General features: G+C 43.1%; 1 protein-coding gene across 16 annotated transcripts in view; it reads left to right on the forward strand.

The window, feature by feature from the left end:
- Positions 1-11,850, forward strand: part of FARS2 (phenylalanyl-tRNA synthetase 2, mitochondrial) — a 593,088-nt gene that overhangs the window by 370,457 nt on the left and 210,781 nt on the right.

The following is an 11,850-nucleotide window of genomic DNA, read 5'->3' on the forward strand; positions in this document are numbered from 1 at the left end:
TCAAATGAGTTCTAAAACACATGCAATTGCAGACTTCAGGCACTGGAAGAGGACAAGAAGGAAGAGGTAAGAGGTTGAAGTGATCAACTTCCCTCTGAGAGAACTCTGGAGCACCACAGGGTTGAGGCTGAGGTGACCATTTCAGTATGAACTGAAAATGGCTTTTTTCCTTATAGCTAGAACAGCTGAAAATCAGCACCATGTCAGGTTGTAACACATCGTTCCAGGGATCACAGGATGTCCCATAAATGGGTTAAACACTTAACCATGGGTGAGGCAGTTTGCCATCTGTGATATTTATGGTCTGAGATATAAAAATAACTTTTAAAAAATGAGTGCTTGTCCTCAAGAAGCTCACAGTCTGATAGGAGGTATCACATAGATATATGTGATTCATTGTGAAAAAATGTCTTAAATTAGAAACATGTCACCATGATTTCAAACAGGGATAGCACCTTACTTTGCCTTATATACTCAAGAAATGTTTGCAGATTGTGGTGCAGCTGAATCTTGAAAAACAAATAGGAATTTGATATGGAAGGGGCCTAGAAATTTCAGGTAGAATGTATACTTCTGTCTTTGTACATGTTGCCCACGTATACAGACAGAAATGTAAGAGTGATTTAGTGTGAGCAGCATAATAGGGAGGATGGGAGAGGTGGGAAAACGAGGCTGAGGAGATGAGGGGCTAGATCCTAAAGCCTGTATTCCCTTATAAAAATGTGGGCTTTCCTGGTAGAAAGTGTGGAGAGTCATTACATAATTCTACTATGTGCAGTTTTTAAATGATTACCTATCTTAACTATGTTGGCCAAGGGTAAGGTTGGTGGTTGGAAAACAGGTCAAGGAAAAATTTAATAAATAGTCTGAGTGAGAGGAGATGAGAGTCTGGGCTGAGTTAGTGCCAGGGGCCTTGTGGGGAGAAGCTGACAATATATATAAAAAAAAAAAAGACAGGAGCTCAAATCTATAGGAAACGGGGCTAGTTCAAAGGAGAGATCGTGGGGATGAAGAAACCACATAACTCTCAGAGTCCTGACCTGTGCGGCCAAGAGTTTGGTGGTTGGAATGGAGATGAGGATTAAGTAGGGTCAGCAGTGCTTTGGTGGAGAAGATGATTTAGTGACTTTTGGACCTCCTGAGTTGGAGGCAGGACACAGGGGAATGTTACCCTAAGAGCTCAGCAGAGAGAGGCCAGGATTGGAACGTGTACTTCTCTTGACCACTGGAGCTCCAGACATGACCCAAATGCCCGGTGAATGTCTAGAACAGGCGAAGAGCAAGGCGAGGAAAGGACCCGAGGGAACACCAAGGTTTAAAGGATGGTGGAGACAGTGAGTGAGGAACTAAGAAGGGAGACCCAAGAGGTGGAAGTCAAAGAGCAGAGGCTGGGAATGAAAGCCATTGGAAGGTACAGTCTCTTGCAGGAGTGAGACCGTAGTGTCATCAGAAAACAAGCGCAGACCACATGGATTTGACAATGAGTAGTCTTCTAGTAGTCAGTTCAATGGTAGAAAAATACTTTGGATGATCATGTTTCTTTAAATATCCCACCCGTTGTGTCTTTACTTGTATTTATTCCACAAATGTTCATAACTAGAGAATACTTGATTTAATGGATTTATGCAAAGGGTTGGTGTCTCATGGAGCAAGCAAAACGTCCTGACTCTGGAAACCAGACCTGCCTCTTCATACTTATGTGTCTGGTAATAGGCATTTGGAATAATACTGCAGGGAAGTTTCACGTTGCTGTCATTTACCCGTTCTGATTTTCCTTCCTCGTATAGCTCACTTGAAGGGTGGGATAAGATGGCTGAAAGCGCTCCTGTCAGCCCTCTCTGAGAAGGGAGAATTACACAGATGTGATGATTGGCTATCAGAGTTCCCCAGCACTGGGGTGGCCCACTTAAGACAAGCCTCATTAAATTCACTTCATCAAGTAAAGCCAGTGTGTCTAACTTAAGAAAGAATATGGCATGCAAATTAAGACCTGAAAATATGAATGGAGTCTGAGCGATGGTTTGATCAGCATTTCTTAATATGGCACATGGGGGAGAAAACTTCTTAAAGTTGCATTTACTTCCCCTCAGTTTTGTATGGCAGGGGAATCTGTTCACCTGCTACCTAGAATTGCCGCCTCCAAAGGAGAAACCCACTCCTTGGGAAGCAAAGTGCAATACAATACAAAGTATGCACAATTTGAAATTAGACCTGACCTCCACTCACCTCGCAAACTAAAAACAGCCTCCCCAAAATAAGAGAAAGAAAGCTGGGAAAGGAAGGTGTGAGGAACATATTGCTGGGAAAACAGATAAGAGTTGATTATATTTAGAATTTTTTTCAACCCAGATTGAATCAATGAATACCTATGCATTGAACGTCTTAGTTTTGGGATTCCTACTGCAGGAGAATCTATTTAAATATGAATCCCAAATAAATTTATATCATGTCTGATATAGGAATAAATCTGGCAATATTAAACAGATCAAATTCTCAAGACAACTAGTCTGAATGGAAGCTATTCTTAGCATAGTTTAAGTAAAGGAGATCAATAGAGATATTCAAGATTGAAAAATCCTAATAGTTAATAGAAAAACAAAATTCAAGGTCCCTCTAACCTTCAAAGCCGAGCTGTTTCAAGTGTTTCTCAAGAAACAAATGTCTCTTAGAGAATGTAGTCAGGGCCCTCTAAGGCAGGTGTGCTCCTGCATCCTGTCTGTGTGGAGTCCTTCTTCCATGACTGGAATTGTCTGAGATCTTGGATACCACTCTGCCCCACAGGCAGCTTCACTCAGCCAGTGGCTGGACCAAGTGGAGGTCGGAAATTGAACCCTGTACCATGTGACCCGCTTTATGCATTTTACATACTGTAATTATACTGCTTGACTATTTTAAATAATATTTTTACTTAAGTCTCATGCTTCTTGCAATAAAAGGAGAATTTTTTTTCCTTCTCAAGCTATAATGTAAAAATGTCAGGGCAGTTATTATACTCATAGTTGCAAATTTGTTTAATTAAAATTACACTCAACTGTTCTGACACATTTTTAAGCAACTGTGAAAAATAGCTATTATGGTCTGTTGGTGTGCTTCCTTGAGTGGCTAATAATTTTGTTAGATGATGATTTAGTTCTTTTTCGTCGGTAAATATGAAAATTAAAGTTAGATAAAACGAGCCATAATTTCAAACTTTGTATTTGTTTATCAGTTGGGCTTTTGAATTATGTTTTAAAACTCACTTTTTCACCCTATGCCCCAATAAAAATTCAGAAACTGTATCTGTTAAAATGTCCCGTAGGTGTATTCTGTGGAAAAATAGATCCAAAAAATTCATAGCAGATTATAGGAGGAGAATCTCTTCACAGGCGAGACGTGCTCTACAGGCGTTTCAACTCTGAATCCGAGGTCTCAGATTCAAGGATATGCTACAAATCTCTTTTAAGTTGTTCTCCATTCAGTTGCTGACACTCTAGAAGGGCCATTCCAAACTTTTTTGGTGAGATGGGAAGAGTGTTCTTTTTTCTTTTTTTTTAAATGAGATGAAATTCACATGACATAAAGTTAGCCATTTTGAAGCGGGCAATTCAGTGGTACTTAATGTAACGACCACCGCTATCTAGTTATAAAATATTTCCATTACCCAGAAGAAGCCGCATACCCATTTAGCCCACCCACTCTTCCTTCCTTCCCTTCTTCCTTTCCCTTCCCCCTTTCCCCTTCCCTCTTCCCCCTTCCCCCTTCCCCCTCCCTCCTTCCTTCCTTCCTTCTTCCCCTTTCTTACCATCCTAATGAGTGTGAAGTGGTGTCTCATCGTGGTTTCAATTTGCATTTCCCTGATGCCTAAATGATGTTGAACATCTTTTAATGTGCTTTTTGGCCATTTATGTACTCCTTTGGAGAAACATCTGTTTAAGTCCTTTGCCCACTTTTCAATTGAGTTCTCTCTTTTTTGTTCAGCTGTAAGAGTTCTTAATACATTCTGAACACTAGATCCTTATCACTGTAAACTTTTCATTGCCTCCTAACCTCTCGAAAGTGAAGAATTCTTTCCTTCCCTCCACACTTCCTTCCCTCCCTCATTTTTTCCTTCCTTCCATCTTTTCTTCTTTTTTCTTTCCTTTCTTTGCTTCTTACACACTGAGAGTATTGGATTTTGTTATTAGAAGTAATGGGTTTTTATTTTAGCAAAGAAAGATATAAGGAGGAAAATTTAAATTCCCCATCATCCTACCACCCAGAGAGTTCGTTTTGTTTTAGAGACAAGATCTCACTATGTTGCCCAGGCTGAACTTGAACTCCTGAACTCAAGGGATTCTCCTACCTCAACCTCCTGAGTAACAGGGACTACAGGTACATGCCACCATCCCTGGCTTTTTTTTTTTTTTTTTTGTGACAGAGTCTCGCTCTGTTGCCCAGGCTGGAGTGCAGTGGTGCGATCTCAGCTCACTGCAACCTCCGCCTCCTGGGTTCAAGTGATTCTCGTGCCTCAGCCTCCCAAGTAGCTGGGATTACAAACATGCGCCACCACACCCAGCTAATTTTTGTATTTTTAGTAGAGATGGGGTTTCACCACGTGGGCCAGGCTGGTCTTGAACTCAAGTGATGCACCCACTTCAGCATCCCAAAGTGCTGGGATTACAGGCGTGAGCCACCATGCCCGGCACCTGGCTTACCAGAGATAAGTTTTATATCCTTTTTCTAGTCTTTTTAAAAAATGTATAGGATAAACTTGCATACGTATATACTAAGAAAATTCTGCCATTGTCATATACTATTTTAATATTTTAACCCTTTTTTACATGGCAAAATTATAGCTATTTGCATCTATTTATCAGAGCATTTGTTATGACTGGTGAAACAAAATATTTTCCTATATTTGTTAATCATTTGTATTCCTCTCTTAATTGTTCAAGTCTTTTTTTGCCCACTTTTTCTGTTGGCATTTTATAAACAGTAAAAATCGCTTGTCAATGATTAGCTAATTATATACCCAAAATACTAGTCCATTTTATCTCATATTTGTTACAAATTTTTCAAGTTGTTATCTGCCTTTTATTATCCTTCATCATATGTGGGGCATAAATTTATTTTATATTTTTTGTTTTGTCATATCCAACATTTTTTTCATTAATTTTTGTCCATTGCTTTTACATGCAAGAAGTTCTTATCCATCAAAAGATTATATAAATATTTACTTACATTTTCTCTTAAGTTGTTTATTATTAAACATTTTTTTCTAGTTCCATCTGGAATTGTTATTAAGATATTGTGAGATGAGAGAATCAAACTTTTATTTTTCTAAACAGTTAACCAGCTTTCCTGATACCATTTATAGGACAGATAATTTACAATAAGTGAATCTTTTACAAAAGATACAAAACCAATTATTTTGCTCAATTTTTTTATTTTTATTTTTGAGACAGAGTCTCGCTCTGTCACCCAGGCTGGAGGGCAGTGGTATGATCACAGTTCACTGCAGCCTTGACCTTCCAGGCTCAAGCAAGCCTCCTGTCTCAACCTCCTGAATAGCTGGGACCACAGGTGTATACCATCATGCCCAGCTAATTTTTGTTTTTTGTTTTTTTTGTAGAGATGAGGTCTTGCTGTGTTGCCCAGGCTTGAGATCCCAGGCTGGGCTCGAACTCCTGGGCTCAAGCTATCCTCCCACCTTCACCTCCCAAAGGCATGAGCCACAATGCCAGGCCTTGCTCAATTTTTAAAATAGTGCTTTAGCTACCAGCTGTATATGAAGCAATTCATTTGTGGTTTGTTTTGCTTGTGCTCCTATTCTTACCAAAAGATAGCCTTACTCTCATTTCAGACCAGAGTAGCCCACGTGGCAATCCCCTAGTCCCTTTTTTGGAGGCCACAGTGTAGCCATAAGTAACTGGAATGCAAACCCTCTGTGTGCCCTTTGACCCAGCTAAATCATTCCATGGGCAGATTGATCAATTTCCTGAGCTTTCATCATGATTTCTGGAGTTCAGTTGTCCTACAGTTGCTATACAATGTAGTTTTTGTCATATTCCCTCTTATTTCTTAATGTGTCCTGGAAGGAATGGAATGTGAAGTCTTTGTAGAGTAGTGGCTACAGCACTGGCTTTAGAGGCCGCCCTGAGTGCAAGTCCTGGCTTTGCCACTTGTTGGCCGTGGAACCATTCGAGCAAGTTACTCACCTCTCTAAGCGTCAATTTCTTATCTTTGGGTTTAACTGTGAACCGACCTTAGAAGGTTATTTTGCACTGCCTGGTGCATAACAAGTGTCCAGAAAGTGTTATTGTTGATGGTGCTCGTTACATCCTAATGGTGAGTTTCCTCTGGGAAAAACTAATTGTAATTAAGTACAAGCATTAAATACAAACAAAGAACAGCCAAGTTTCTAATAAGCAAACTTTGTGTTTTATGTTTACTCTAGTTAAGCCCATGCTCAAAATAGGCACCTAGTTGCTGATGATAATTTACTCCAAACAATAAAATTACTTTCTTAAGGTCTAATTGTTTTCGATAGAAAAAAGAGGAAAAAAAGAATAAAGCAGGTTGAAGATGTCACAAGCTGGGAATAAAAGTTTGGTGGGTTTTTAAGATCTGAAAAAGAAATTTTTTTAACACCTTAAGGAAAAAAGTTGCAATATACTTTTGTTTCTTTTTTTATGCACAGTAAGTGTTATAGGATGCAGGTGACACATGTGCTGGTGGGGAAGTGAGGTAGAGGAAATGAGAAGGACACCCCATGTAGAAAATGGCAGAATCGGAACACGCACCCAGCCCCTCTGTGTGCAGGGCGGCGTTGGATGAGACGTGCAGCCTGGCCAGGCCTCATGTCGTTGTTTCCCCAGGTTTTGATTTAGGCCCGAAGCCCACCCCATGGAGTCTACATGGCAAAGGGAGCCTGCAGAAGGCATGTGGCATTTTGTATTTGCATTTGGAATTCAGTGAGCTGCTGATTTGATGATGGAAGCAAATACCAAGCAGTCACTGTCAGTGTTCATGAAATAAGAGATGTCAGCCATATTTCTAGGATATGACACTATTTTGCATTATCTATTGGTATTTCAAAAAAAATGTTATGGTAAAAAAAATTTCCAAAACACATAAGCTACTAGACATCTGTTTTAAAATAGCACCGCTATACTCATTCACAAACAGCAGTTGTGTTTCTTGTGGGAGTGGCGCTTTAAAGAAGTGTAATAGGGTTTTGTTTTTTTTTTAATCAGCATTTCTCTTTGGAGATGTTTAATGAGCATCCCCACATTTAAAGTCCTAAATGAAATTATAACACTGGTTATTGCTAACAAAATGAGCAACTCTTATAAGGAAGACTAAAAGGAAAAATCGCTGTGAAGTGCCCTCTATGTGATAGCAGGGTTGAGAAAATTTGATTACAGAACCTGAGCTTCTGCAGCGAAGGCCTGACAGTGTACGGTCGCTGTCTGGGGTGTCCACCCAGCTCCCGGTGATTCCCCCTTTGCTAGCAACTGCTTCTCCCTCCCAATCCAGAACTGTGGGCCCTGGCAGCCATTTTGTGCAGTGAGGCATCCTTTTACCCTGGAGTCTGTGCTGATTGGACCCGGAGAGATGCTTGACCCACGAAGGAATTTACAATTGGCAATGATAGAGGTAGTCTTTCATTCCACAGTCACTTTCCACATTGTCTGTTTGCCTTGAGCAGCAGCAAGGCAAAGAATGGCAGTCTGCAGAGAGCAGAAGCAAGTTTCCCTTCAGAGGGAAGCAGAGAAGGGAGATGAGAGAGTCCAGAGGACATTCAGGTCCCCATTTCTGTGCCTCGCCTTCGTCTGCTGGCTTCTGAAACAAGTTCCCCACCTGGTCAAGCCACCAGGAGTAGCTTTCCACTACTTGCCCCCAGGAGTTCAGCAGAGGCACCCTGGGAGCACAGAGGTGTCCTGTTTCTGTCCCCTGAGAGCCTCTTCATTAGCCTAAGTGTCCACCTCGATCATTGAGTTACTCTCCCTGAGCCACTACGTTGACAGAAGCAGCTGGTGCGGCAAAGGGACCTCAGGTAGTGAGCACAGCGTGCCCCAGGGCCTCACAGGGAGAAACGCCACTGCAGGCACCAGATGGCAAGAAGTCCATAGAACATTCCGAGAAGAAGCAAAGCTCTTTGTTTTCCGTAAACACTCTCAGTTGAAGGGGGCTTTAGGCAAGAGCATAGGAAGAGACCAGGATCCAGAGCCAAATAGATGCACAGAGTCCTCCCGGCCTCAGTGGCGTGAGAGGCTCCTGCCAGCGTGGCAGACTTGCAGAGAAGAGAACCCAGAGCTGACAGGGGGTGTTTCAATTGCCAAGTCAGACGAGGCTCTCCAACCATTCCTGGTGAGGAGGCCTTAGATACCAAGAGCTTCATCTTCCACATATCACAACTAGGTAGTTGTATCTGATGGCATCTGGATTAACTGGGTAAAAATAAAAGCAAATCTTTCTTGAGGACAGGGATCACAGGCTCTAGCACCATGCCAAGGCTTTTGCACGCCTGGGCATCACTACGCCTTCACCACACCCATGACCCATGCAGTGTTCCTGGCTGCCTTTCCTTTATGAGGCCACAGGTAAAGCAGCTCGCCCAGGGAGCCACAGCCTGTAAGTGACAGAGACAGCATCGCCCTCAGCAGTCAAAATCCAGGACCATATTCTTACCAAATTTCTATGTTGCTTCCAGCGTATTGATGTAATCACTTGTGAGCCTCTTCTTTTCATAAAAACCCAACTTGAAGACTTATGTATGAATTTGCTAGGGCTGCATAATAAACACCACAGACTGACTTAAACAGCAGAAATTTATTTCCTTACAGTCCTGGAGGCTGGAAGTCCAAGATCAAGGTGTGGGCAGAGTTAATTTCTCCTGAGGCCTCTCTTGTTGGCTGGTAGATGGTGTCTTCTTCCTGTATCCTCACGTGATCCCCGCTCCGTATGTGTCTGTGTCCTCCACTTCTTATCAGGACACCAATCAGATTGGATTAGGCCACCCTAATGACCTCTTATCTCTTTAGAGACCCTATCTGTCTCTCAATACAGCCACATTCGAGATACTGGCAGTTAGGACTACAACATACGAATTTTGAGAGGACACAGTTCAACCCATAACAGATGCCTCCAGGGATTTTTATGGATAGCCATAAATTTCAGTCCATCTGATGTCCAAGGTGGGTGATGAAAGCCAGGAGAGCCCTTTTGGAACAGCGACTTCTGCCTGGGGATGCTGTGCCTTATACTGCAAGATGGTGCTGTCCAGTCACTCTCTGATCCTATATTCTAATACAGTACTTTTAAACAATGATATGCTTGGCTCTGCTAAGTTACAATGAAAAGAGCTACTACAGGTACTGGAGGCTTGCAGAGAGAATATACAAGCTGTTAGGGGAGACTTAAAACCATCCCGGGCCGGGCGCAGTGGCTCACGCCTGTCATCCCAGCACTTTGGGAGGCCGAGGCGGGAGGATCACCTGAGGTCAGGAGTTCTAGAACCAACGTGGCCACCATGGTGAAACCCCATCTCTACCAAAAATACAAAAATTAGCTGGATGTGGTGGCACGTGCCTGTAGTCCCAGCTACTTGGGAAGCTGAGGCAGGAGAATCGCTTGAACCCGGGAGGCAGAGGCTGCAGTGAGCCAAGATCGTGCCACTGCACTCCAGCCTGCCTGACAGAGCGAGACTCTGTCTCAAAAAACAAAAAAGAAAAAACAAAAACCATCCCAGTCTTCTCAGAGCAGGCCTCACTGAAAACTGAGGACTCTCAGGAGAGGCTGCCTTGCTGGCATTCCAGGAAGCCTGTTCCCATCCCCCCGGCTCTGGCTCAACCGCTGTGGGGTCTGGGCACTTGACAGGCCTCCCTCAGTTGAGCCTGCTGCTCCCGACGACTGTCTGTGGCATGTCCGGTTTCCTCGTGAGAGAGAACCTGATTGGTCCATAGAGCCACCACCAGGATAGGGGCCTCCACTGGGCAGAGCTCAGGCCACTCACAGCTGAATGCCTGGCACCCAGCCCTGGTGATGAGGTCCAAGCACAGACTTGTACAGGGGCCTTGGAGGTGGCAGGCACTCTAAAGCTGCTCATAGCAGCACTCATAACTGACTAGCAACTTGTATAGCCTGTCAACTACAAGATGAAATCTCTGTCTTAAAGATAGTTCTCTAAAATGCATGTACAGTGAAATTGATTGATGTAGTAGAAAGAGACCTGTGTTCTAACCACAGCTTCTCTCTCATCTGGACAAGTTACTTAGCCTCTCTGAGCCACTGATGTAATAACCCTACCTTAAAAGCAGTATTATAAGTCTAAAATGAGTTGAAGTGCTTAAATGTACATCCACATATTTCAAAGCAAGGTACTGGATTTTTCATTTTGACATGTGTTTCTTCAGCCTTTCGGTGGCCAGCATATTCCCAGTGCCAGGGCCCAGTCTCTCTGCCTTTGCATTTCAAGTCCCATCATGGGAGTTACCACTTAACCAGAAGCCATATTGTTCTCAGTGATTATTTGAAATTTGCATATGAAATGTTACCATGTTTACACCCTGTACTTAAAAGAACTCCTAAAGATAGGCACTCATCTGGGAATCATGACAGATATCTTCAGGATACCTTTGGGGATTTTCAAGAATGAGAAGTAGATTTCTCTTGCTTAAGTAGAGGGGTGTGTTTCCATGGGGCCCTTTGCATAAATGCCCTGTGGGAAACTCTGGTACCTGGGAAAGGCCATATTCTGTTGTAAACTGGGGAATCAGACCTACCTTCCTCTCTTCTTCTATCCACATTTGTTCTTTATTTGCAAATGAGTCAGCTAAGAACAGTGCCAAGCGAGGCTCTTGAGTGTAAGCGCTTGAAAAGTGTCCTATTGTACTTACAACACTTCATTGATGACCAGTGGCTGCTTACCACTGAAGATGGGGTCAGTGCCTCTGTGCTGGGGTCCCCGTTGCTGCCTGTCACATCCTGGGCATTGGCTGGAACCCAGAGGTCTTTGAAGAGTGACCTGCTTTATTCCACTCACTTCAGAGCATTAGTGCCCCAAGTGGGTCCCCTGCTTTTCCTCAGTGGTCTCTTTAGTAAATTCTCAGCTCATCTGGTGGGTTTCGGAAAAACGTTTTTTTAACATCGGGATCCATTTTGCCATATCTGTTCCGTTATTGCACTGAGCTTGTAAAAGTTGTATTCCCAAGATAATGTTTAACTTTTGGGGGAGTGTGTGTGTTTCAAGTCCCTTTTTTCTTTAATCATTTGAGGGAACTTTTGTCAGGGGTGTGTGTGTGTGTGTGTGTGTACCTGAGAAAATGCGCACACATGCCTAGATGCACACGTGTACACACGTACTTGCACATGCCATTGAGTGCCCATTCTGTATGAGGTCCCGTATTATGTACTGGTGCTGTGGGAGGACCAAGGCTCAGAGCGTCTGACTTACAGGTTTAAGGTCTCACGGCCATTAAGCAGTCATGGCAGGATTAAAGGAGATGCAGCAGATCTGAATTGGCTTCATATCACGGCAAACACGGAAGCTAAATCTGCGAGTTGGCCACTCCCAGCCCGAGCTTCCCCCGAGTTGGAGCATCTAAATGTTACTCCTTCTAGGTCCCTATAACAGACTGGAGGCCTGGTTTGCTCACATAGTTACTGAGGAAGAAAAAGAAACATTTTATCTGAGGAACGTGAGCCACCTCTAAATTATCAGGCCCAGAGAGGCATGGGAATGAGGCAGCGGCCACATCCCACTGCCCTTTTGAGCTAATTAATCATCTCTCGAAGCTGCCTGCTATGCGGCCTCTAGGCCGACTTGTCACAAGTAGCCACAAATTAACCTAACAATACTGCACACCTGACACCTGACCCATACCACGT

The sequence above is a fragment of the Pan troglodytes genome, chromosome 5 (genome assembly GCF_028858775.2).
Source record: "Pan troglodytes isolate AG18354 chromosome 5, NHGRI_mPanTro3-v2.0_pri, whole genome shotgun sequence".
NCBI lineage: Eukaryota > Metazoa > Chordata > Mammalia > Primates > Hominidae > Pan > Pan troglodytes.